Source organism: Diceros bicornis, chromosome 28, assembly GCF_020826845.1.
Source record: "Diceros bicornis minor isolate mBicDic1 chromosome 28, mDicBic1.mat.cur, whole genome shotgun sequence".
NCBI lineage: Eukaryota > Metazoa > Chordata > Mammalia > Perissodactyla > Rhinocerotidae > Diceros > Diceros bicornis.
In genome coordinates, this window is record NC_080767.1 from 3,945,784 (window position 1) to 3,972,465 (window position 26,682).

Consider the following 26,682-nt stretch of genomic DNA (forward strand, 5'->3'; position numbering starts at 1 on the left):
CCTTTAGAGGGAGACTTTAGAGGGAGACAAAGGCATGTGAATTCACAGTGACTTTGGCTGTACAAAGGGCCTCACTGCAATTCTTTTGCATTTATATAATTTCTCAGGAGACTAAACTGTCTCCAAATCAAATAACTTCCTTTTTTGGACTGGAGAGGTATCTGAGTTCTGGCTGACAGCCCCCTTTCTCTAGGCTCTGGTTCAGCCTTTCCACTCCTGGCTCATTGTTTTCAGGTGTGGCCAGGAACACTCTGAACCTGCCACAACTATGGCTGAGCCTTGTTCTCAGCGTGGTCCTCTGTATGTTGCCTGTGATTGGGTATCAATTTCTCAAACCACTATTCTGGCCTGTCAGCGTGGACAAGGTGAGTGGCAGAGGAAATCTACCCAGTTATAATTCATGCCCTCTCTGCCTTTGCCTCTGTGGATAAAAACCCTGTCCCCTGTGCTCTGGCTATAGGTTATTGACAGAATTCATCACTGTATGCGACATCCGCTGCCACCCCCCATCCGGACCAAAGTGAAACATGCGAGCTCCCGACGTTCTGCCTATGCATTCTCCCATAAACAGGGTTTTGGGGCCCTCATCACTTCCGGAAAGACCATGAAGGGCAAGCCCAAGAAAAACAGCCTTCTTTTTAAAAAGTAGAGGCCTTTAGGAAAATCTCAAAGGAGTCAGTCCCTTCCTGGTATTCCCGCGACTTAGTACAGAGGGATTAGAGTCCCTGGGAAACCAGCCTAAACTTGCTTCTCCACTCTCACTCCAAGGGCACAGCCTCTTCAGTCCCTAGAAGGATGTGCCCAGGAAAGGCAAGGACAGAGGAAGAAAGAGCCCCCGTATATCTGTCAGAGTTGCAGCATTTCAAGAAAAAGTGATGTGAGGCCTCCCTTCCACCAACCCTTCCAAGTTTTAATCCAGACAAGCAAATGTGCAAGTAATCGGTAAAGAGGGGCAGTATGGCGAAGAGAAAAGAAGATAGGACCTAAGCGTCTTATTTTGGGCCCCATTTCCCATACCCAGAGCAACCATAAACCTTTTCAGGGCCCCACACAAACATATCCCCACCCAGGCACCCTTCTCAGGTTTATCTTGGGGGCTCAGGGTGATTCTTTCGCTGGCCCTGGGTAACAAAAGGAGGAGGCAGCTGTGAAAAGTTGGTCATAAAAAGATGAAGGAGAGTTTCTAGACCAAAAGAAAAAAGAGGAAGTGGTTCCTGCCTTGATTGGACAGCACAAGATTTTGCCTTCTCCTCTCTTTGACCCAAGAACTGATACAGAACTCAGAAGGGGAAACTGCAGGGGATTTTTAAAAATCTTTCCTTGAAGGGACATAAGCCATGATTGCTGAACATTTTTCTTCATTCCATAAAATTATTTTAAGAAGAAATTATATGTACTTGGGAAATTGTTTCTAAGAAGTTTGTAGAGTAATAAATTTCTTATTTTGAAGTGGAGAGATTTATATGGTTTCTTGGGGCCCCAGTGACAATAACATAGTCCAAGCAATATTGTTGGCCCCTAGTCCCCACCCACCCTCCCCCTTCAAATTAAACCAATATTCTTCCCCCACTCCTTTTTCAGCTCCATTCTACTTTTCTGCCTCCTGCTGCTAAACTCTGTCTTGGCTTCAGTGTGACCACATCTTTTAACCATATAGCTCTGTCCTCTTTGCACACCTTAAATATTGGTTCCCGAAGCTCAGTACTAGGTTCTCTGCTCATCTTTCTCTGTACACTTTTCCTGAGTGACTTCATCCAAACTCATGACTTTATTTACCGAAAGAAAGAAGATTCTCTACTCTCTCTCAATCCTAGACCTCTCTTCTGAGATCCAGATCCATTTATTAAACTGACTCCTAGAGCTTCCACTTAGTTGAATCTCAGGAAACTCATACTTAACCCACCAACCTGTATTAATCATTTTTCCTCAGAATTTCACCCCACGATGCCACCACCATCATCCTGGTCACCCAAGGCAGAATGATGGGAATGACTCTTCCTCTAGTCTGATGTCTAATAAGTCATCAAGTAGTGATGTAATCTGCATCTTTATTATGTCTTTTCTTCAGTTCCCTCCGTTATTACTACCATTGCCCTGTACAGACTTTGATCATCTCTCACCTGGATTACTGCATAAAATCTCCCAACTCATCTTCCTGGTTTCCCCTATTTAAAGCATCACCAATACCAGTTTCAGAGTAATCTTTCTGAAAGGCAAACTTGATTGTGTCAAGCCCCTGCTTTGCATCCTTTAAGGGCTTCCAATGCCTTCTGGAGCAAGTTAAAATTTGGACATTTTATTATCAGGCCCTCTCTAGCCTTGTTTTCCACTACTCCCCCATCTGCATTCATTCCAGTCATGCTATTTCTGGTCTTCATGTCATCAAACATGCTGTTTTTATATCCTAAAATGCTTTCTCTCACCCCCTTCTTCATCTAGCAAACTCCTAGTCACCCTTCAAAACTCAGAATAGTTGGAACTTTTAAAGAGGTGATGGTTGAACAATATTGTGAATGTACTAAATGCCACTGAATTATATACTTTAAAATAGTTAATTTTGTCATGTGAATTTCACCTCAATTTTTTTTTTAAAAAAACTCAGATTAGGCATTGTCTCCTCCAAGAGCTTCCCCGAATTCCTCAGTGTGACTTATATACCTGTCCTATTTATTCAGTTGCTCCCCTGTGCATACTTCTGTTAGTGACACCACAGGGCATTGGAATCATTGATTTACTTGTCTATTCACAGCATATAATGGGCCTTATTTTAATAAATGTCTGTTGAATGAATGAACAAATGAAATGAAAGAATATTGAAATCTGCTTCTCCGCCGATTTTTCTTGTTTCCCTGAATAGTACCACCACTCAATAGCTCAAACCAGAAACCTGGAAGTCTTTCTGGACTCCTCCTTTCCATTCCTCTAATCTAGTTCATTCTGTTACCAAGTTCCATATACTCTATCTTAGAAATGTCTTGAATCTTTCCCTTCCTTTTCATCCCCAGGCCTATTGCTTTCATAACTTCTTGCCTAGATTATGGCAACATCCTCCTCTCTGGTCTCCCGGCCTCTGATTATTATTCTTTCTAATCCATTATCCACACCACAGAGAATGATCTTTCTTTTTTTTTATTGATTATTTTTTTAATTGTAGTGACATTGGTTTATAACATTGTATAAATTTCAGGTGCACATCATTATACTTCTATTTCTGCATAGATTACATCATGTTCACCACCCAAAGACTAGTTACCATCCATCACCACACACATGTGCCTAATCATCCCTTTCGCCCTGCTCCCTCCCCCCCTTGCCCTCTGGTAACCACCAATCCAATCTCTGTCTCTATGTGTTTGTTTGTTGTTGTTGTTATCTTCTACTTATGAGTGAGATCATATGGTATTTCACCTTCTCCCTCTGACTTATTTCGCTTAGCATAATACCCTCAATGTCCATCCATGTTGTCACAAATGGCTGGTTTCATCGTTTCTTATGGCTGAGTAGTATTCCATTGTGTATATATACCACAGCTTCATCCATTCATCCCTTCATGGGCATTTAGGTTTCTTCGAAGTCTTGGCTATTGCGAATAATGCTGCAATGAATATAGGGGTGCATGTATCTTTAGGCATTGGTGTTTTCACGTTCTTTGGAATCCAGCAGTGGAATAGCTGGATCGTATGGTAGTTCTATCCTTAATTTTTTGAGGAATCTCCATACTGTTTTCCATAGTGGCTGCACCAATTTGCAGTCCCTCCGGCAGTGTATGAGAGTTCCCTTCTCTCCACATCATCTCCAACACTTGTTTCCTGTCTTGTTAATTATAGCCGTTCTGACTGGCATGAGGTGATAGCTCATTGTAGTTTTGATGTGAATTTCCCTGATAGGTAATGATATTGAACATCTTTTCATGTACCTATTGGCCATCTGTATATCTTCTTTGGAGAAGTGTCTGTTCAGGTCTTTTGCCCATTTTTTAATTGGGTAGTTTTGTTGTTGTTGAGCTGTATGAGTTCTTTACATATTTTGGAGATTAACCCCTTATTAGATACATGGTTTGCAAATATCTTCTCCCAATTGTTATGTTGTCTTTTCATTTTGTTGATGGTTTCCTTTGCTGTGCAGAAGCTTTTTAGTTTGATGTAGTCCCATTCGTTTATGTTTTCTATTGTTTTTTTTTGCCTGGTCAGACATGGTACTTGAAAATATGTTGCTAAGACTGATGTTGAAGAGTGTACTTCCTATGTTTTCTTCTAGAAGTTTCATGGTTTCAGGTCTTACATTCAAGTCTTTAATCTATTTTGAGTTAATTTTTGTGTATGATGTAAGATAATGCTCTACTTTCATTTTTTTGCATGTGACTGTCCAGTTTTCCCAACACCATTTGTTGAAGAGACTTTCCTTTCTCCATTGTATGTTGTTCTTGGCTCCTTTGTCGAAAATTAGCTGTCTATAGATGTGTGGGTTTATTTCTGGGCTCTCGATTCTGTTCCATTGATCTGTGTGTCTGTTTTTGTGCCAGTACCATGCTGTTTTGGTTACTATAGCTTTGTAGTATATTTTGAAATCAGGGAGTGTGATACCTCCAGCTTTGTTCTTTTTCCTCAGGATTCCTTTGGCTATTCAGGGTCTTTTGTTGTTCCATATAAATTTTAGGATTCTTTGTTCTATTTCTGTGAAAAATGTTGTTGGAACTTTGACAGGGATTGCATTGAATCTATAGATTGCTTTAGGAAGTATGGACATCTTAACTATGTTAATTCTTCTAATCCAAGAGCACGGAATATCTTTCCATTTCTTTGTGTCTTCTTCAGTGTCTTTCAACCATGTTTTATAGTTTTCAGTGTACAGATCTTTCACCTCTTTGGTTAAGTTTATTCCTAGGTATTTTATTCTTTTTGTTGCAATTGTAAATGGGATTGTCTTCTTACTTTCTCTTTCTGCTGCTTCGTTGTTAGTGTATAGAAACACAACTGATTTTTGTATATTGATTTTGTATCCTGCAACTTTAGCATATTCATTTATTATTTCTAAAAGTTTTTTTGGTGGCTTCTTTAGAGTTTTGTATATATAAAATCATGTCATCTGCAAATAGTGACAGTTTTACTTCTTACTTTTCCAATTTGGATCCCTTTTATTTCTTTTTCTTGCCTGATTGCTCTGGCTAGGACTTTCCATACTATGTTAAATAGGAGTGCTGAAAGTGGGCATCCTTGTCTGTTTCCTGTTCTTAGAGGGTTAGCTTTCCATTTTTTCCCCATTGAGGATGATATTAGCAGTGGGTTTGTCATATATGGCCTTTATTATGTTCAGGTACTTTCCTTCTATACCCATTTTATTCAGAGTTTTTATCATAAATGGATGCTCTATCCTGTCAGATGCTTTCTCTGCATCTATTGAGATGATCGTGTGATTTTTATTCATTTTATTAATGTGGTGTATCACAGAGGGTGATCTTTCAAAAATACAAATCCGATCATGTCATTCACCAATTCAGAATCCTTTAGTGACTCATCATAGCCTATCTCTCCAGCTTCATTACCACTTTCTGCTGCATATCGCTCACTTCTGCCATACCAAACTATTTGCAATTCCTCAAAGGTTCCATTATCTTCAGAAGCCTCCATGCCTTGGCTCTTTCTATTCTCTTCTCTTAGAATACACTTCCCTCCTTCGTCTAGCTAATGTCTATCTCCTCTTCACTCTCAGCTTTTGTTACCTCCTCTGGAGACTTCACTGACATTCAACCTCCTATTTTGAGTTGGGTGCCTCTTCCTTGCACTAGACTACCTTGTACATTTCTCTTATTTTCGGTTCCCAAGATTTGAATGTATTATCACTCATGCACCTATTTTAATTCTCTGTCTTCTCTTCTAGGCCATGATTATCTCCTTGAGGACAAAAACTTTGTTTCATTTTTGTATTCTTATCACCCAGCAGACTGCTAGCACTTATATTATTAATGTTTTTCAGTGAATGAGTAAATTAATGAAATCTACTATCTTGTATTTGTCCTAAACTTGCCTCTTACCCCATCCTTTCAAAATGAATCTTATCCTTTGACATCTAGTTTCCAATTACACTTTAGGGACCTCCTTTTATGAAAGATGGTCACTCATGGTCTCCCATCTAAGGCATTTGTAAAAATACAGTTTGGACCAATAATATCCCCCCAACGCTCCTGAACAGTCGGCACCCTCTCCTGGTGGTTTATATGCCTTTTGGCATATTTGAGTCTCCATCTGTGCAGAGGATCTAAGACAACAGATGCCACATTCCAAAGCAAAGTGTGAGATGACCATGAAAGACTTGCCAAAAGGGAGGTGTGAAAAACAAGTTGGCAACTCTTAATCACGTCACCACCTTGAGAAAAGGGCCAGAAATTCAGACACTGGAAAGGGATCTCTGAACAGAATTGCTCGTGGGCTTTGAGTCCCACCCCCACCCAGTTCAGTTCACATTAAGAGGGTTTTAAGGAAATTACTTGGTGAGATTGATATGATTAATGTGTTTGGGGGACACAGAGAACTCATACGTGGAAAATCTAAAAAGCAAGAGAACAGTTGGCTATCTGTTCTATGGCAGAGCTAGAAGAGCTGGCTTTGGTGAGATGGGCCTGCTCCCACTGGTTTTCAGGGCAAGGGATGCATGGGTGCTCCCCATAGACCAGATTATGGGCCATATAAGAGATCTAGTTAGGGTTTCTTTAGCTTGTCAGAGAGACCATCTGAAAGGTTGAGGAGACCCCAGCACAAGGAAGCAGGAGATTTGCTGTCAAATGCCTGGAGATTTCTAATTAGATAGAAGGTTGCCTGAGGGTGGAACTGATTGCCTGTGAAGCAGCATGAAGTTAATTTTCTATATCTTGATTTTGGAGGTGGTTACATGAGTGTATACATTTGTCAAAATTCATCAAACTGGACACTTAAAATCTGTGCATTTTATTGTATGTAAATTACACTTCAATAAAGTTAATTTTTTTTAATGCCTAGAGATTTTTTTTTTTTTTGCTGAGGAAGATTGGCCCTGTGCTAACATCTGTGCCCATCTTCCTCTACTTTATATGTGGGACGCCTGCCACAGCATGGCTTGATAAATGGTGCATAGGTCTACGCCCAGGATCCAAGCCTGCAAACCCTGGGCTGCCAAAGTGGAGTGCGTGAACTTAACCACTATGCCATTAGGCCGACCCCAATGCCTAGAGATTTCTAAAGGAGTTGTAAGTGACCAACTGGATGAGCTGAATGCACCCACATTAAAGTAACTAGGTATAGGAGAAATATCCCCATCAACAAGGAGGGAATCTCTGAAAAACCTACAAAAGGGCTCCTTGAGAAAGAGGCAGTTTTAGATACCTGCCAAGCACAAAAACTAGTTTGTGACAGTATTAGTCAAGCAAGAACCTTCCTCATCTCTGCTTCCTCCACCCTGCTCAAACCCTGGAGAAAGAGGGTTATCAAGCTGGGGAATGGAGAAGAGATAAGTGGGAAAAGGTAGACATCAACTAAGCCCCATCCCCTTTTCCAAGTGAACATGGCCACTTGCAATAGGGCGAAGCTGAGAAATGCGAAAAGCCTTGATTTTAAAGTTTGAAGTTTAAAAAATTATTTCATTAATCTGGACATCTTAATTATTAAGGTGAAACTTAAAGTAACAAGCACTAGTTGCTACCTAAAAATGACTAGAAAATTCCTGAAGTACAGTCTCATGGCATGGGTTTAAAGAGTGGAAGACAAAATAAAGTGGTTTTATAGTCATCCTTGCCCCACAAATCCCATTCTTTCAAGGTTCCAGTTATATACACACACATATTCCCTTTTATCACATTCATCCATTCATACCACGAACATTTACTGGAGCATCCACCACAATCTGGGCACTGTTCTAGATACTGGAGATACAGTGAAAGACAAAAGTCAAAAAAGTTTCTACTGTCATGGAGCTTACATTCTAGTAGGAGAGACAATAATGAAGTAAACAAGCTCATTCAGATGTTAAGTGCTTTGAAGATACTATAACACTACTTTCACAGTGAGAGACTGTGAGGGGGAAGGGGTATCTACTTTATATTGGGTCATCAGAAAAGGCCTTTCTGAGGAAGTAACATGTGAAATGATACCTAAAGGACTAGAAGGATCTAGCCCTGCAAAAATCTGATGGAAAGGCATTCCAGGCAGAGTAAATACCTAGTGTAAAGTCCCTAAGATAGGAGCAAGCTTTGTGTGTAAGAAAAAGAAGCCTAATGTGGATGAAACATGGTGAACCAAGAGGAGGAGTGTTAGATAGATATGATGGGAAGCAATGAAGGGCTTAAAGCCAGTTTGAGGATTGTTCAGGCTACTCTATGGACAATAGGGCTGCAAAAGTGACATCAGGGAGACTATTTAGGAGGCAATTACAGTTGTCTAGGCATGGCATGGTGGTGGCTTAGACTAGGGTAAAAGTGAAGAAATAAGTGGATGAATAGAGGATATACTTTGAAGATAGATCCAAAGGACTCTGTGGATTGGCTACAGAAGATGCAGGCACTGGTTTATCAAATGATCCCCATCAATTTACTCAATGGCTTCCTCTCTGATAATTGAGGTGCTAAATCCATAGATTACTGACTCTTCCCACACAGCTCCTGGTGACGAGGTGGGTCTAGGTGGTCATGTTGGCGCCAGTTGACTTTACTACCCCTAGCCACAACTGGCCAAGAGTGGATATATAACCCTATATAGCTTCTCTCTCTGGGAATTAGAATTAGAACTCTGAGAAACTAAGTCAGTGATGAGGACAGTTGCTAAAATGTCATATAGTTTAAGGAAGTGGGGCCTCCATTTTCAAGTAGCCGTGATTTGCTATAAGTATGAAGATAAGTGAGCCAAGGTATCTAGTCTGTAGAGAGAATGAAGCCAATGTCCCAACAGAAACAGACACGTCACTGTTTCATTCCAGGAGAGAGCCCCATGAGGGGCTTTCTCAAGTTGGGTTCAGTGAGGGTATCTTTTTACTTGAGCTAGAGTGAATAGCTGCCAATAGCAAAAACACAGAGGCAATTCCAATTTACATAAGCCAGGTTTCCACTTGTTCCTCATCTACAGCCTCTCAGGAACAGGGAGAGGTCTGAGGACCACCTGGCTCACCCTGTACTTGTGGGGGAAATAACCTTACAGTATTTACCACTGCCAGAAACGGAAACAAGGAGTATTGTCCTAGCCCCAACATTTTCCTGCAATTCTAGCCCCAAATCTAAGATATGCGCAGAGAGTTTTGGAGAAGACTCGGGATTTGGAGGATCCTGGGAGTCATCCTAGACTATTTGTTCTACTTTACTCCGGGCTGCCCCCAACAACACATTTAATTAATCATTAAGTCCTGTAGATTTTACACCCTAAATCTCTCTTGAATCTATCTCCTCTTTTCTAACCCCTCAGCCACTCTCCTAATTCAGACCTTCTCATTTCTCATCATAATTACCACCGAGTCTCCTAACTGGTCTCTTTACCTTCCTCTAATTCCATATCCACACTCCTACTACAGTGAGATTTCTAAAGTGCAAATCTGTTCAAATACTGATGATAAGGCAAAATGTTTCTGCCTGTAATAATGCAAATGATTCCTGTTCCTGGTGATGCAAATTAATTTTGTCTAGTAGAGAACATACATTTCTAAAAGTCAAATCCTCATTTGAACTGGTTTTAGTATCTTACTGGTTCCATCATTAATTAGTGAGTTTAATATGTGTTTATTTTATATTTGTATAAGACTCATGACCTTTTTGAAAATTATCCCTTAACACAAATAATAGGAAGTAACTCACACTTGCTGAAGCCAAAAAAGAGACTATAGGAACGGACAGAATGATGTGTCATGAACCTAGGGCAGAATCAAGCAGGGCCTCAGTAAGAAGTGGAACCAGCTGCTGGAAGGCCCTGAGAACCTGGGGAGTAGTCTCTTTATGTCTAGACTTGGCTCCTTTCGATGCAATAGATTGATCCTTCTCAGCAAATTGGTTTTCTTTGCTGCTCAGGCCATTTGGCAAGTAAAAGGTGATCACTCACAGCTCTCAAATTTCCATTATAAGTCCAACCATGAGTAAGGGGGTAGTTCTCTCTCCCTCAATTCCAAATTCTCAGGGAAGGGATTCTAATTGGCCTAGTTTGGGTTAAGTCCCCACCCTGGACCATTTTTAACTGTACAAACATGTGGCTTTCATTGGTCCCCTCGCTGGCAGTCCTAGCCCCCTCCACTTCACCCCCAGAATTTTATTTATTTCTCTTTTTTTTTTGCTGAGTAAGATTCACCCTGAGCTAACATCTGTTGCAAATCTTCCTCTATTTTGTATGTGGGATGCTGCCACAGCATGGCCACTGACAAGTGGTGTAGGTCCGTGCCTGGGAACAGAACCCGGGCCACCAAAGCACAGTGCACCAAACTTAACCACTAAGCCACCAGGGCTGGCCTCAGAATTTTGTGTCTAAAATTCGTAGTTGATTTACCATTCCTGCCTCTGCCTAAAGCCCTTCAGTGTCCTTCCACTGCTTACAGGATGAGTCACAGCACTTCTGTGAAGCCTGAGGATGCATTACACAGTATGACATTTATTTGCTTCCTTGACTGTGACCCAACAAGCCTGTGAGTGCCTAGAGCACAGGGTCTCAGTCTCGAACTCTTTCCTGGGGCATGGAACCTAGTGGGCTTCTAATAACTATTTGCTGAATGACCGCCTGCCCTCACCCCGACTTGGCTAGAAGAAGGAGACAACAGGGTCCTCAATGTCCCACACACACTCTGCCTGCTATTAAGAGCAGGAAGCGCATAAGTTCTCCTAAAGAAAAAAATTATTTATGATACTTGTTAAAGATGGTATGGCAGACTCTATTTAAGGTGGACCATTGCGGTAGGTATAGGGACCACTGCAGTGGGGTCTTGCAGTGGGGGAGAGATTGAGCTCAACTCAGACCCTAATAAGGACAAGTGGGGATTTACAGCCAAGGAGCAGGGTAAGGATCAGTGGATGGAAAATTAGTCTTTGTTCAGGCTGCTATAATAAAATACCACAGACTGGGTAGTTTATAAACAACAGAAATTTCTCACAGTTCTGGAGGCTGGAAGTCCAAGATCAGGGTGCCAGCATGGTTGGGTGAGTGTTCTCTTGTCACAGACTTCTCCTAGTATCCTCACCGGGAGGATTGGGCTAGGGAGCTCTGTGAGATCTCTTCCATAAGAGCACTAATCCTAATCTCTCGAGCTCCACCCTTATGACCTAATCACCTCCTAAAGGCCCTACCATCGTCTTTGGGGGTTAGGATTCCAACACATGAATTTTGGAGGGACACAAACATTCAGATCATAGCAATTACTAAGAGGAAACATCAGGGGTAAGGAGGATTCTTGCTAGACCAACTCAACAGAATTCTTGCTGAAGGCAGGCCAGGATGATAAGATATGGAGGGTGGTCAGATACCAAAGGTGGGGGATTTTCATTAAACTTACTTAGCAGGATTCTTGCTCAAACTGGAGTCCACAAGGACAGAAAGGGAAGCCCAAGGTCGACCCTAGTCCAGCATAGGACACAGAAGAGCCTGACAAGTTCTGGTGAAAGGAGGGAGTCTGTCAGTTCTAGGTTTTACCAGCGCTTCTTAACCCTGGCCACGCACGAGGTGTTTTTTAAAATATCGAAGCCTGGGCGCCACTCGACCCTCACTCCAGCCCACCCCAGTGAGGATTCTGATTCAACGGGTCTCTGCTGAGGGCAGGCCTTAGTTTTGTTGTCTCGTTTTTCTATTTTCCGCAAGAAGTCCTACCGCGGTGTCAAGGTCGGTCGCCGCCGTAGGCGAGGGCGCGTGCGCAAGCGCCCCTGCCTTCGAAGAGCAGGCCTGCGCCCCGGCGCTCTCCGGGCTCCTGCCCTCCGAGCGCTCTCCGCCCGCACCGCCCCGAGGGCGGGCGCCGGCCGCAGGGGGCGGGGCCACGGCGCAGGCCTCGCCGCGCCCTCGCGGGAAAGCTGTGCGCGTGACGCGGGGCGCTGAGGGCAGCAGGAGCCGGGTGGTGGGCGAGCGCCCGGGGGCCCCGCCGGCCGCACCCACGCGCCGTCCTGAGGCGCGGCCGGAGGGAGCCGGATCGGACCGTCCGTGCCGCAGCTACAGGGGGCCGGGTGTTACCGACCCGTCCCGCCTGCGCCACGACCCCTGGAGCGCGCGACACGCCGCCGCCCGCGCCGGAGGACCACGCTGAGGCGAGGAGCGAGGTAGGGACGCCTCCCCGGCGGCTGGCGGGCTCCGGGAGACCCGTTGCCCACCTGTTCCCAGTGACCCCTTAGGAGAAGACCGTCGCGCCGCCCACCTCCCCAGCCCTTGGCGCCCCCGCCGACCCCTCGGCCCCACCCGCCGGTGGGCTCCGACCTCTGGGCCGCCGCAGCCCGGTCCACGGAGCCCTCAAACGACCAGAGCCAACCATTCCTTGGGGCGTCGCCCCAGATCCGCCCCAACCGTCTCCTCAGACTGGCCCCTGGAGACGCCCCTGAGCTGACCCGCGCCCAGGAGTCGTCGTTGTACCCCGTCTCCCGGGACGGCCCCGGGAGTGCGGCCGCCGGCACCCGGCCTGCCCCTGCGCCCTCCGCCCCTGGGCCCCGGGTCCCAGCTGTACCTGCCGAGCGGATCGGGTCTCTCGCCGCCGGTTTTGCCGTGGGAAAGCCTTGGCCTGGCCGTGTGCGGGCCCCTGCCACGGCGCTTACCTGCTGCGAAGGGCTCCGTGATCCCCGATGCCCAGGGCTGGCTTGCGATCGCCAGGTGGCCCAGAGGACACCGGGGGACTGCCGGGAGGCAAGGCCCAAATACTTTTCATTTGTCTCCTCAGCGCCCTGCACGGTGCCTGGCACCGGGTAGCACTCAGTGAATATTTGATGGGTGGATGAATGAATGAAATGAGCCCAATGCAGAGGCCGTGAGGCAGAGTGCTTTAGTGGGAAAGGTGTCACCAGTTACATGAAGGGCACAAAAAGGAAGAGCATCTGGGGGATTATTTGTGGTGCTCATACTGGGAGCATGAAGCTGAATATATTCAGTCTTTTAATTCATGCATCTAATTTTATTTACATAGGAGCTTCTGTGTATCAGCTGTTTTCCCCTTATGTTCTGTTTACAAAGAAAAAGTCAAGGCTGGGGCTGCAGACATTTTGATTGGTTAGTGCCTCAGAGGCTGTTCAGATAATCTTGAAAGAGCTTTGCCCAGGTGACCTGCTCCTCTTGCCCTAGAGACTAACTGCTCCCTCTGGGGAATAATTCTGGAGGCCAGCTACAGGCTTTAAAGCTGACTCAGTGTAGCTGGTCAGCTGGTGCTTTAGGAAAGGCTGGAGAAACGAAGGACCTCAGTTATTTTACCCTTTAGCTCCCGGATACCCACCCCCGCACCTCAGAGATTGGAGTGGTAGACATCCCAGCAGGCGTGGTATGAGAGATATCAAAGATGCGTGAATACTGCTGTAGTATGATCAGGCCATATGGGCTGTTTATGTCTCAATAGACCAGAGTCAGGCCGGGGTTACCACTACGTAAGCAGTGTCACAATAAACAAGAACACAGGCCTTTTAAAGATGGAATTCTCAAAGAAACAGAGAACCTGAAACATATTTTTGTTGATTCCTATGAGGATGTCCTGAACAGATTCAGTTTCCTGAAGGTAAGACAGGGTTCCGAGACCTCAGTTTTGGCCCATGTTCTGTGGGGAAGTAGATGATAGTGCTGAGTGATGAAACACTAGCTGGAAAGCTGTAGGAGTTTATAAACTAAAAGTAGTTGCCTGACGAGTAGTGGCATTATTGTAACTGGGGCTCAGAGTATTAGTAGGTAAAAATAGTGATTAGAGTTTCTCAGGAGGCTCCTTGGAAAGCAGTGGTATGGCTTAGGGAAAGGGAGATCTCACCACTATCCCTGGTATTGTTACTGTTTGGCCATAGGGCACTTACCACCATTGCTTCTCTTCTGGTTTGAGCCAGGTCTCAAAATCTGATTTCCTCTGATTTTTAAGTGTTTAATGTCCCTTTTTGAGGCCAGGCCTGCCCACCTGGAGGCTGGGTGTGTTCTCACCCATTTCTAGCTTTGATTTATCCTTCTTTACTTTCTCTTTCTCCTACTCTCTGACCTATCTTTATAAAGTAAGTCTTGGATCATAGAAACCCAAAGCAGGGAGGGGCTCCTGAGCTGGATTAAGCATGGGCATGGTATCTGGAGACCAGTACTTTTTTTTTTTGGTAACCAATACATTTTTAATGGGCTTTTCTACTTTTCCCTGTGCAGGCTCCCTGTTAAGACCTCAGTAACTGCAGAACACTCTAGATTATTTATTTTCTCGTCGCTTCTAATACTTCATAGTGTTGTCAGATAAAATACAAGACACCAAGTTAAATTTGAATTTCAGATAAACAACAGGGTGTCCTGTATTTTTATATGCTAAATCTGGCAACCCTAGTTCATGGGGAGGCTTATGTGTTCTATTTTTCTCTCTGCAAATTTAGGACAATAACTCACCCTTTTCTTCTGTTACTCAGGCACAATGACGGAGCACCCTATTAAAAGTCACTTGACTGAGATGGCTCACTCACTAAATGTTAGGGTAAGGGCAGGCTCTGTAGAGATAGTCTGATTGATCAGTGTTGAGGTTACCCAGAAAATACCCACTCAACCATTGGCATTTGATACTGTAGTTCCTGTCAAATGAGTCTGTCATGCAAAATGAGTGTATTATTTTGATTGCTCAGATATCAACATTTCTCAGTGAGGTGGGGGTGGGGGTATGGGGGAGTGGGGGGCAGAGTCTAACAAGAAAGTATAACTCAGAACCTCTCATACCACATTTACTCTTTTTTTTTTAAATTGTGGTAAAATATACATAACATAAAATTTATCATTTTAACCATTCTCAAGTATGCAGTTCAGTGGCATTAAGTACATTGATAAGTTGTCCAACCATCACCACCATTCATCTCCAGAACTTTTTCATCTTCTCAAACTGAAACTCCATACCCATTAAACAATAACTCTCATTCCCTCTTCCCACAGCCCCTGGCAACTACCATTCTACTTTCTTTATCTATGAATTGGACTACTCTAGATATTTCATGTAAGTCGAATCATACAATATTTATCTCTTGGTGACTGGTTTATTTCACTTAACATAATGTCTTCAGGGTTCATGCATGTGGTAGCTTGTATCAAAATTTCCTTCTTTTTTTTTTTTTTTTGTGAGGAAGATCAGCCCTGAGCTAACATCTGCCAATCCTCCTCTTTTTGCTGAGGAAGACTGGCCCTGGACTAACATCCGTGCCCATCTTCCTCCACTTTATATGGGACACCGCCACAGCATGGCTTGACAAGTGGTGTGTTGATGCATGCCCAGGATCCGAACCCCGAGCTGCCGCAGCGGAGCGCACACACTTAACTGCTAAGCCACTGGGCCAGCCCCATCCAAATTTCCTTCTTTTTTAATGCTGAATAATATTCATTGTCCCTTGATATCCACTGGGGATTGATTCCAGGATCCCCTACAGATACAGAAAAACACAGATGCTCAAGTCTCTTAGTCGGCCCTCCATAGCCGTGAGTTTAACATCTGCAGGATTCAACCAACCTTGGATGGTAAACGTAGTACACAATCTGCAGTTAATTGAATCTGTGGATGTAGAACCCGTGGCTACGGAGGGCCAAGTGTATGTATATGCTACATTCTGTTTATCTGTTTGTTCACTGATGAACATTGGGTTGCTTCCACCTTTTGGCTGTTGTGAATAATGCTGCTATGAACATGGGTATACAAATATCTGAGTTCTTGCTTTCAATTCTTTTGGGTATATACCCGGAAATGGATTTGCTGGATCATATGGTAATTCTATGTTTAATTTTTATTTATTTATGTATTTATTTATACATGCATGCATGCTGAGGAAGATTCGCCCTGAGCTAACATCCGAGCCAAGCTTCCTCTATTTTTGAGTATATGGGCCACCAGCACAGCATGGCCGCTGACAGAACAGTGTAGGTCTGCACCTAGGAACCGAATCCCGGCCACCAAAGCGGAGCACGCCGAACTTAACCACTAGGCTGCCGGGGCTGGCCCTGTGTTTAATTTTTTGAGGAACTGCCATACCATCTTCCACAGTGGCTGTACCATTTTACATTCCCACCAGCAATGTAAAATATTCCAGTTTTTCCACTTCATTGTCAACATTTATTTTGTGTTTTTTATTAATAATAGTCATCCTAATGGGTGTGAAATGGTATCTCATTTTGGTTTTGATTTGCATTTCTCTAGTGACTATTGATGTTGAGTATGTTTCATTGGTCATTTTTATATCTTCTTTGGAGAAATGTCTGTTGAAATCCTTTGCCCATTTTTTAATTTGGTTATGTCTTTTTATTGTTGAGTTGTAAGAGTTCTTTATATATTCTGGATAGAAGTCCCTTATCAGATATATGATTTGAAAATATATTCTCGCATTCCATGACTTGCCTTTTCACTCTGTTGATATTGTCTTTTTGATGCACAAAAGTTTTTAATTTTGATGAGGTCCAACTTATCTATTTTTTCTTTTATTGCCTGTGCTTTTGGTGTCATATCCAAGAAATCATTGCCAGGTTGAGTATCATGAAGCTTTTCCTCTATGTTTTCTTCTAAGTTTTTTTTGTAGTTTTATCCGCTGTGGTTAGGTCTTTGATCCATTTTGAGTTAGTTTTTGTATGATGTGTAAAATAAGGGCGCAACTTCATTCTTTTGCATGTGGACATCCAGTTTTCCCAACACCGTTTGTTGAAAAGACTGTCCTTTCCCCATTGAATAGTTTTGGCATTCTTATCAAAAGTCATTTGACCAGATATGCCGGGGTTTATTTCTGGGTTCTCTATTCTATTCCATTGGTCTATATGTCTGTCTTTATACCAGTGCCACATTCTTTTGATTACTGTAGCTTTGTAATAAGTTTAGAAATCAGGAAGTGTGGGTCCTCCAACTTTGTTCTGCCTTTTCAAGATTTTTTTGGCTACTCAGGATTCTTTGAGATTCCATGTGAATTTTAGGATAGATTTTTCTATTCCTGCAAAAATGTCATTAGGATTTTGAAAGGGATTGCACTGAATCTGTAGATCACTTTGGGTAGTATTAACATCTTTGTATTATTGTGGAAAGAACACTTAACATGAGATCTACCCCCTTAACAAATTTTAAGTGTACAGTATGTTGTTGACTGTAGGTACACTGTTGTACAGCAGATCTTTAGAGCTTATTCATCTTGCTTAACTGACTTGAAATCCATTAAACATCTCCTCATTTCTCTCTCCCCCAACCGCTGGCAACCACCATTACACTCTTTGATTCATGAATTTGACTACTTCAGATACCTCATATAAGTGGAATCAGGCAGTATTTGTCTTTCTGTGATTAGCTTATTTCACTTAACATAATGTCCATCCATGTTGTTGCATATTACAGATACTGACATCTTAACAATATTAAGTCTTACAATCCATGAACACAGGATATCTTTCCATTTATTTGTGTCTTCTTTTTTTTTTTTTTTGGTGAGGAAGATTGGCCCTGAGCTAACATTTGTGCCAATCTTCCTCTATTTTGTATGTGAGATGCCGCCACAGCATGGCTTGATGAGCGGCGTGTAGGTCTGCGCCTGGGATCTGAACCTGCGAACACCAGGCCACTGAAGTGGAGCGTGTGAACTTAACCACTATGCCACCAGGCTGGCCCTTGTTTTTGTCTTCTTTAATTTCTCCCAGCAATGTTTTGTACTTTAAAGTGTACGAGTCTTTTACCTCCTTGGTTAAGTTTATTCCTAAGTATTTCATTCTTTTTGATGTTATTGTAAATGAAATTGTTTTCTTAATTTCCTTTTCAGTGTTCATTGTTAGTGTATAGAAACAGAACTGATTTTTATGTATTTATTTTGTGTCCTGCAACTTTACCAGATTCACTTCTTAGTTCTGACAGTTTGGGGAGGAATCTTTAGGGGTTTTTGCATATAGACTCATGTTATCTGCAAAAAGAGATGCAGATGCCTTTTATTTCTTTTTCTTGCCTAATTGCACTGGCTAGGACTTCCAGTACTATGTTGAATAGAAATGACAAAAGTGAACCACATTTGCTCTTAACACATAGTCTTGTGGTTTTGATGATTTGGTATGCAAGCCCTTAATAGACACTGAGAACAAAACTGTATTTTAGCCCAGTATATTAATTAGTGTTAGCAGTGAATCATCAAGAAAAAGTTAATTTATAGCCTATATATTGTATATAAAACAAAAGCGTACAAATAAAAGTATACATTTTAAAAGAGTTTTGCCAAAATACCTAAAGTTTTTTGGAAATTAATTTTGATACTTAAAGAAGAAAGCTTCTGTCTCTTGAATTCTTGGTTTAATAAGATAGTCTTTTATCTTCTCCAGGAAAATGAGACAGTGAGCTCTGAAATGTGTGCTGTGTTTTTGGCTTCTTGTGTGAGGTCCTGCAGTCAAGGACAATGAATTGATAACTGAGTGGAGGGAAAAACAGAGCCAGCCAATTTCTGACTAGATTTAGTTATCTTAGGATCCAAAGTCTATACTTAAGTTTATCTTAGGATCCTAGAAGCTATATTTAACTTGTTTATCTGTTTTTATACTTTTGTACTTCCTTCTACAGTTCTTTTAAGAAAGAAAATATAGCCTTATATTTACTGTACTTAGAGGAAAATGGAAAGTTATTTTTGTCCGTGTTCAAGTAAAAGAGAAAGGAGAGCAGAGTGTTCCTAAAGGGTTCAGATGACCCCAAGGAAAAAAGCAAAAACTCGAGAGGTTGGGGACCTACTGCTCATCCCATTCATCTTGGAGTTATTTCTCTGCCAAAATGTTCTTTTCTTGTTATTTGAAGGAAGTTGTATTCTGTTTATTTAAGGATACAGCCAAACTTTGTTATCCAGACCAATCTATTCTCTGAGGGTTCTGGGTAGCTAGAATTTTTCCGTAAGGCTAATCATTTCCTTTTAAATATACCCCAAAGCATAGTGATTTAAATATTTCTCTCTCACTTATATGTTACTGTATAACAAACCACCCCAAAACTTAGTGGTTTAAAAGAATGATTGATTATGTCTCTCAGTTTTGTGAGTTGGCTAGGTGGGTTTTTTGCAGTTCCAAAAGAGGGGTTCTGGAAATGTTTTGAGTAGGAGCGCTGTTGGAATGAATTAAGTTTCCCGAGGTGACTACTTTGAAGGACTTCTCTTACTTGGTTGTACAAGAGCTATTCTACTTCTTTAAAATATTATTCTCTTTACTTTACTTAGAGCTAGCGTTAAATTCTTAGATAGGATAGTGTCTGTTTCAGTTTATAGGCTGATTTATGTAATGTGCTTTGCCTAATATCCAGCACAGCAACCTGCAACATTATTAGTTGATTCATCCCTGATGATATTGGCTGGAGAAGGGAGACCTGGAAGCAGGACCACTTGCCCTGTTATGCATTTGTGAGTCCTTTCTGACAACCAGGTGGTGGTGATAGATAGTTAACAAGGAGATTGATCTCTTGATTAAAAAAAAAAAAAGATAGCTATGGCTTTTTATTGGATTGTGAAAATCTGTAGTAGAGAATAGAGAATTTCAAATTTTTTTTGGAGGGGAGCTCTTTGTTCAAGTATATTCCACAGGAAAGTGGACACAAAAAGATAAAAGCTGGACTGCTTTGGTTGAAGGCAAGGAGTTGGGGCAAGTAGCATCTAACCTGTTAATCTCTCTGATCCTCCTTTCCTCTCCGTGCCCTTCACGTCCCTTTCATAGTCCCCTGAGTGTGCTCTGTAAAGCACAGTTTGAAAGCTACTGATTTAGATGTTTCTCCTACACTGAGTCATGACTCCAAATTAGAAAGAGGTTGAAAGAAATGGTTGGGTTTGAGATCCCACCATCTTCAGTAGCCAATCATGGTTCAAGAGAAATATAACCGAAATATTTACAGCATACATACAGTTCCCAAATTCCTACGTGAAACCCTTAGCCTCAATTTAATGAGCTGCATGGAATGAATTATAGATCCTTGTTGCCCTTTAATCTAAGACTTATGCTAGTTTGTCGACCTTTTTTAGCGTAGAGCCAAGAAAATTTTTTCTAGCCATACTTCCTAGTTTATAATATGAAAAAAAAATCTTTGTTTTTAGAATATTTTATAATAATGTATATACTTTTTAAAAAATACACATTGAACGTTGGGAGGCTCTGCACCTCCTTCCCTTTGATTACCATTGGCCTCTTTGCTTAATTTCCTCTAGACATGTGCTTCTCAAATTAGAGGATGCATAAAAACCACCTGGATCACACCTGAAATTCTGATTCAGTAAGTCTGGCATTGGGCCCAAGTATTTACCAGTCTAATAAATTCCCAGGTGAGGCTGATTCTCCTGGTCTATAGACCACACTTCGAATAGAACTACTCTTAGACCCAAACTCTAATCTCAGCCTCTTAATCAGTGGTTCTCATATTTGTAAAGGCTTTTTTTTAAAAAAAAAAAAGAAGAAGAAAAGAAAAAGCCCCAGTGCACAAGACCCAAGAATTGAAGGCCAAATAGTGCCACTGAGAGTGTGATTTGTGCCGTATCATTTCCACAGTGGGTTTTCTTCCTTTAGAGATTAGGATTATAAATTTCCCACTCATTCAAGATTAAGAGATTATGGAGAATAGTTCTAAGGAAATGCTATTAGCTGCCCAGACTTTAACTTAGAAAATATTTAAACTAAGCTGTCTTTATGGGAAAAGATGAAATGAGGGATACCAAGACATTTTCCTTTTCAAACTTAAAATATCTTGTCTATTTTTCTTTAAAAATATTTTCTGAGAAAATATTTTATCTTTTTCTCTAATAATAGATGAAATATATGCTCACTTTTGAGAATCTAGAAGATAAAGACAAGTATAAAATGAAAACATATCATTGAACAGTTCTTGGAAGCCTAATTTTTACTTTTTATTTTTATTTATTGTTTATGTGTGAGGAAGATTAACCCTGAGCTAACATCTGATGCCAATCTTCCCGTTTTTGCTGAGGAAGATTTGGGCCTGGGCTCTCATCTATGCGCATCTTCCTCTATTTTATGTGGGACACTACCACAGCATGGTTTGACAAGCCGTGCGTCAGTCCACACCTGGGATCTGAACCCGCGAACCCCGGGCCACCAAAGCGGAGTGCGCGAACTTAACCACCATGCCACTGGGCTGGCCCCCGGAAGCCACATTTTTAATAGCTGAATAACAAATCCATTGTTTGAATGTGCCAAAATTTACTTAACCCAAATGTTGGACATTTGGGTTTTTTTAATAGCTTTACACTTTTCTGAAAAATATTCAGTTTAACAACTTTATGTAAAAATCTTTGTCTTCGCCTCTGATAATTTCCTTAGGATAGAATTCTATAGATGGAGTTATAGGATTTGAACTTTTTTTTTTTGGCTGAGGAAGATTCACCCTGAGCTAACATCTGTTGCCAGTCTTCCTCTTTTTGTATGTGAGCCGCCACCACCAGAGCATGGTCACTGACAGACGAGTGATGTAGGTCCATGCCCAGGAATGGAAGGTGGGCCACCAAAGCAGAGTGTGCCAAACTTAATCACTAGGCCACTGGGGCTGGCCCAGGATTTGAACATTTTTAAGACTTGATATATGTTTTTTTTTTCAAGCTCAATATTAAAGTCATACCAAACTATTCTTACGCATATCGGCAAAGTGTGAAAATGCTTATTTTACTTGCCTCCACCAGAATTAACTATTATTATTTTATCTGATAACTGATAAACAAAAGACAGTATTTTAATAGAATTTTAAATCTTGTTGTATGTTTATTAGCTATATTCCATTCTCTCTTCTATGAAATATTTGCTCATATCCTACCCATTTTTCTATTAAGGTCTTAGTTTTAAGTGAAATAAGAAAGTCACAGAAGGACAAATACTGCATGATTCCACTTATATGAGGTATCTAAAATAGTGAAAATCATAGAAGCAGGAAGTAATATGGCAGTTGCCAGGAACTGAGGGAAGGCGGCAATGGGGAGCTGTTCAACAGGTGTAAAGTTTGAGTTAGGCAAGATGAATAAGTTCTGGAGATCTACTGTACATGACGCTTATAGTCAACAATATTGTACTGTACACTTTAAAATGTGTTAAGAGGATTGGGGCCAGCCTGGTGACATAGTGGTTAAGTTCGTGCACTCCGCTTTGGCAGCCTGGGATTCGCAGGTTCAGATCCCAGGCATGGACCTACGCACCACTTATCAAGCCATGCTGTGGCAGGCGTCCCACATATAAAGTAGAGAAAGATGGGCACGGATGTTAGCCCAGGGCCAATCTTCCTCAGCAAAAAGAGGAGGATTGGCAACAGATGTTAGCTTAGGGCTAATCTTCCTCACCAAAAAATAATAATAACAATAATAAATAAAAATATTTAAAAAAATGTTAAGAGGATAGATATCATGTTTTCTGTTCTTTAAAAGACCTTAGTTTTTAGTAATCATTTTTTAAAAAGACCTTAGTTTTTAGTAATCGATTCACATAAATTTTTTACATATTAAGGATATTGGCCTTTTGTTATATTTGTGTCAAATATTTGTTTGCCTTCTAATTTTGTTTATATTTTGTGTGTGTGTGTGTGTGTCTGAGGAAGTTCAGCTGTGAGCTAACATCCCTGCCAGTCCTCCTCTTTTTGCTGAGGAAGACTGGCTCTGAGCTAACATCTATTGCCAATCCTCTTCCTTTTTTTTTCCCCTTTTCTCCCCAAAGCCCCAGTAGATAGGTGTATGTCATAGTTGCACATCCCTCTAGTTGCTGTATGTGGGACGCTGCCTCAGTATAGCTGGACAAGCGGTGCATCAGTGCGCGCCCAGGATCCGAACCCAGGCCGCCAGCAGCAGAGCATGCGCACTTAACGCTAAGCCACGGGGCCGGCCCCTATGATTTTTGACATATAGAATTTTCCAATTTCTGTGTGGTCAAATCTTTAGTTTTCTTTGGAGATTTCAGTATTCCTCATTTCAGTAAATACTCTAGGAATCTATGTCCAGAGTCTAGGGCTGTTTGGCACAGATCTCTCTGAGGAACTCTCTCCCCCCGCCAACTTTATTGAGATATAATTGACATATAGTATTGTGTAAGTTTAAGGTGTACAGTGTGTTGATTTGATGCACTTATATATTGGAAAATGATTATCACAGTAGGGCGAGTTAAACCTCTATCGCTTCACATAATTACTGTTTCTTTTTTGTAGTGAGAATATTTAAGATCTACTCTCTTAGCAACTTTCAAGTATATAATACAGTGTCCTTAACTATAATCACCATGCTGTACATTAGATCCCCAGAACTTATTCATCCTACAAGTAGAAATTTGTACCCTTTGACCAACATCTCCCCGTTTCCCGCCCCGCCCCCAGCCTCTGGCAATCACCATTCTACTCTGTTTCTATGAGTTTGGTTTTTTATTTTATTTTTTTATTTTTTTAAAATTTTTTTTGTGAGGAAGATCAGCCCTGAGCTAACATTCATGCTAATCCTCTTTTTTTGCTGAGGAATACCGCCTCTGAGCTAACATCTATTGCCAATCGTCCTCCTTTTTTTTTCTTTCCCCCAAAGCCCCAGTAGATAGTTGTATGTCATAGTTGCACATCCTTCTAGTTGCTGTATGTGGGACGCAGCCTCAGCATAGCCGGAGAAGTGGTGCGTTGGTGTGCGTCCGGGATCCGAACCTGGGCCGCCAGTAGTGGAGCGCGCACACTTAACCGCTAAGCCACGGGGCCTGCCTGAGTTTGGTTTTTTTAGATTCCACATATAAGCAGTATCATACAGTATTTGTCTTTCTCCTTCTGATTTATTTCACTTAGCATGCCCTCAGAGTCCATCCATGTTGTCACAGATGGCAGAATTTCCTTCTTTCTCATGGCTGAATAATATGAGGAATTCTCTTTATACATATGATTCTCCCTGACTAAAATCCTTCCCCTGACCTGCATGCGTATTTCTACTTCTCATTTAAGAATCTACTCATATGACCTCCTTTCTGAAACCTTTCCTGATCACCCCCTGCAAACTTGGGAATGATTTCCACTGTGCTTGCATTAGCCTTGTCTGGGGCTCCATTATAACAGATAACACATTATTTACATAACTGTAAACTCTATGAGGGCAAGAATAGTCTTTGAATCCAGGATCTCTCAGAGATCTAGAGAGAGCTTGGCCTCATCCATTTTTTAAGTTCTCCGTATATTAAAAATGATTGAAATCGAAAGCAGGATTATAATAATTTGGGTGAATTTTAAATATTTACATTAATAAATTAATCTATTTTAGTACAAAAATGACTGTATTTAGGACAAAAACCGTGTGATCATCTCAGTGGATGCAGAAAAAACATTTGACAAGTCCCTCATAAAAACACTCAACAGGGCCGGCCTGGTGGCATAGCAGTTAAGTGCCGTGTGCTCCGCTACGGTGGCCCGGGCTTCACAGGTTCAGATCCCGGGCACGCACAAGCTTGTCAAGCCATGCTGTGGCGGCGTCCCATATAAAGTAGAGGAAGATGGGCTCAAATGTTAGCCCAGGGCCAATCTTTCTTGGCGAAAAAGAGGGGGGTTGGCAACAGATGTAGCTCAGGGCTGATCTTCCTCACAAAAAAAAAAAAAAAAACACTCAACAAACTAGGAATAAAAGAGAACTTCCTCAACCTGATTAAAAAAACCCACAGCCAGCGTTATACTTAATGGTGAAAGATAACTGAAAGCTTTCTCTCTAAGATCAGGAACAAGAGAAGAATGTTCATTCTTACCACTTATATTCAACATTGTATGAGAAGTTCTAGCCAAAGCAATTAGGCAAGAAAAAGACATAAAAGGTATCCAGATTGGAAAGGAAGAAGTAGAACTATTTGCAGATGACATGATCTTATATATAGAAAATGCTATGATATCCACAAAAAAACTATTATAACTAATAAATGAGTTCAACAAGATTGTAGGATGCGAGATCAATGGGTATAGAGTTTCTTTTAGGGATGATGAAGGTATTCCAAAATTAGATTGTGGTAATGCTTGCATAACTCTGTGAATACACTAACAATCACTGAATTTACACTTTAAAAAGGTGAACTTTATGGTATGTGAATTATGTCAGTAAAGTTATTTTTTTTAAGTGGCTACGTTTATAACTTCATTTGAATATAAGGATAAAAGGCTAAATTTGAAGGCCTTTGTGAATGTCAGGCTTGGGCCAAAGGTTTTCCTGTCCTGTGTTCCCCAACTTATGATAGGCTCTATTTTCTGCTATATATTCATGGTGCCCAGCACAATACCTGACATATGGTATAAGCTCAATAAATATTTATAGAATAAATGAAAGAATTATGGTAGCTGACCTGACATAGCAAATCTGCTACATTCCTGATGGTTTTTTTTTTTTTTTTGCTTTCACCAGAGATTCATAAATTTAGTAACATTCTTAGAAATTCTGGCATGCCCCTAGGAGGAGTTTGCTTTTAGCTCTATAAAACAACTTTGAAGGAAGACAGAATGGTCAGTTATGCCTGGTAGACTAGATAAAGGCCTTGCAAAAAGAAGATCTATGAACTGAGCTGAACAAGAACATAAGCAGGAGTTTTAAAAATTAAGATAAATGTACAAAAACAATTAAAAAATAAAATAACAATAATAACAAAATAAAAGAAATTTAAATCACCTATAATCCCATCTGCATCCTTTCTTTTTACATGAATATATAAATTTTGCAGAAATATAATTGTAGCATTAAAATTATTTCGTATTCTGCTTTAAGTAACATTATTTCATAAGCATTTATCCATGTTGCCATTTAGGCTATAAGTTTTATGGCTTAGCATATTCTATTCACTTATTGAATACTCTCACTGGTAGTCCTTTAACTTCATTAAAACTTCATTGATATTACAATCATTCTTTTAAAAATATACTTACCTAGTAATGAACCTAACCCTGAATGTACATAAGCCCTTACCTTCTCTTTGTCTGTACTCAAACAGCTGGAGAAAATTTTACAGCCCAGCAGTTTTAGTATCCCTCTAAATTCATCGTCACCAAACTTATGTTGGCCAGCAATTTTCCTATATTTCTCTAACAAGATTATTCCTCCACTTTTTATAACAAGTATTTTGTATCTTCACTACTCTCTTGAACCTCAGACCCTCCATATGCTTTGTTGATGACCTTGACTCATATACTTCAGAGAGAAAAAGGAAGCCATCAAACATGAACTCTCTTACATCCTACTACCAATCTGCAAATGTGTCTACAGTCATCCTCTCCTCACTAGGAGAAAGTATCCCACCTCCTAACAAAGGCTAATCCCTCCGTGGTGCGCTGGGTTGCATACCCTCTATTGTTTAAACTGTTTTGAGATTTCTTTTTATGTCCGTACAGCGGAAAGTATCGTACCTAAATGATACACTTTTTAAGCTACCCCAAATAAACCTATATTCTGAGTAAAAATACTGTGATTGCTATACAATGGAACTTCAAGACAATTCCTTGATGTCACCCCACTCCCATCCACCCCTTTTGATCTGTTGTTCCTAAATTCAACCTTTATAGAAATTCTGGAGCCACTACTGCTTCTTGGGGAAGTTGCTTCATCATTTAATCCCTCTTTTCTAAACCTTCAGCATC

The 26,682-nt window shown here is 41.2% G+C and overlaps 1 protein-coding gene across 2 annotated transcripts in view; it reads left to right on the forward strand.

Annotated features, from left to right (window-relative positions):
* Positions 1 to 12,034: 12,034 nt before the first annotated feature.
* RUSC2 (RUN and SH3 domain containing 2) overlaps positions 12,035 to 26,682 on the forward strand; it is a 68,459-nt gene continuing 53,811 nt past the window's right edge. The window contains exons 1-2 of one of the 2 annotated variants that reach the window (XM_058523458.1): positions 12,035 to 12,232; positions 15,042 to 15,102. The gene's annotated coding sequence lies outside the window, so the exon portion shown is untranslated. The remainder of the gene's footprint in view (positions 12,233 to 15,041; positions 15,103 to 26,682) is intronic. The other variant, XM_058523460.1, reaches the window with a different exon arrangement.